The sequence below is a fragment of the Meleagris gallopavo genome (assembly GCF_000146605.3).
Source record: "Meleagris gallopavo isolate NT-WF06-2002-E0010 breed Aviagen turkey brand Nicholas breeding stock chromosome 13 unlocalized genomic scaffold, Turkey_5.1 Chr13_random_deg7180001388884, whole genome shotgun sequence".
Classification (NCBI taxonomy): Eukaryota; Metazoa; Chordata; class Aves; order Galliformes; family Phasianidae; genus Meleagris; species Meleagris gallopavo.
The window spans coordinates 1-1,358 of NW_011098249.1; the positions used below are offsets into that span (position 1 = coordinate 1).

Here is a 1,358-nt window from a genome sequence, read left to right on the forward strand (position 1 = left end):
TATATAACTGCAATAGGAATTTGAAAGACAACAGGCCAGGCAAAACCACAAACCAGAAAAGACTCACTGATTTAGATCTGTCCTTGCTTTCATGGAAGGCATTAGAATTAAGGTAACTTTAGGCTGTGCTTTGTCCACTCTACTTCTCCATCACTAGAAAACATAGTATGAAGAAGAGAGGACTTGCTCCAGTCACAAAGCTAAAGTCTACAAGTAGATGACAACTACAAGGAACAGCCCAACGTCAGCATTAGAAGATGTTACTGAACTTTGACACGCAAAGTAAAGGACTGGGGCCTTACTCTGGATCTTGTTTTTTGTGGTTGTCACAGAAGAGCAGGCAGGAAAGAGGCCTCCCATCATGTGGTTTCCACTCATGAAGACATCTAGGAAAGAATCAGAGAAAACATCAAGCATGCATGGAAAGGTAAATGAAGATGGTAAAATGTAGGCCCTGAACATGTTAACCTCTGACCAAAGGGAGCATCGAGTCAGCAGGCACTAAGTGTTACCAGCTTGTAGCTGTCTAGATGCTTAAATAAGAGACTGCAGCCATTGCTGGTGACCAGAACAACCAGAGAACACATGTGTTGCCCTTTGGCTTATCTTTACAAGGACACAATATATAAAAAGTCAACACTGAGCAACTTTCTGCACTGCAAAAAAGAGAGTAAGAGGTTGACTACAAGCACAGCCTGTGCAAAGCACAGAATTCAGCATTTCACAGACAGCTTTTTACTTCTTCCTAAGGTCACCAAACCAGATACGTGGTGATATCCCACACGTGATATCCAGTGACACAACACCACTACTCACTAACATACCACTTTACAAACATTCATGCTGTATTTTATTGTGTCCTGAGAATGATCACCCCATATAATCCTGCAACAAGAAAATTCTCAGAGAAAAAGCCAGCTCTGCTCTAAGTCCCTGTATTTTCTAGTTCTCCAGTTACCTCGGCTCATCTTGCCCCTCAATATAGATCTGCCAGAATTTGACAAAACCATCATGACTTGCTGTGGCCAATACAGTTCCATCTGGAGAAAGTGCTCCTTCACTCAGGTACTAAACCAAAAAGAGAAAAAAAAAAGAATTAAGGAAAGCAATTTTATAGCATTTCAGGGAGAAAGAATGCTCTTTTCAAACAGGAATGTGATTAACATGCTGACAGAACCAGAGATCAGACTGATTTCTAACACATACTTCACTACACAACACTTCAGAGAAAAACTGACTTTTCTTTCAGTAATAATAATAATTAATAATCTACTTTCCAAACAGCAAGTTAAACACCATGGATTATACGGATTATTCTGCTACTGTTCCATCATTACTCATATTATGAGCAGAGCTCG

The 1,358-nt window shown here is 40.1% G+C and overlaps 1 long non-coding RNA gene across 1 annotated transcript; it reads right to left on the minus strand.

Moving 5' to 3' along the window:
- LOC109364193 lies at nucleotides 1–1,065 on the minus strand. Its single transcript, XR_002110224.2, has 2 exons — nucleotides 959–1,065; nucleotides 1–386 (listed from the first exon to the last, which is right to left on the minus strand). It is a non-coding gene; the product is annotated as an uncharacterized LOC109364193 (long non-coding RNA).
- Nucleotides 1,066–1,358: the final 293 nt, after the last annotated feature.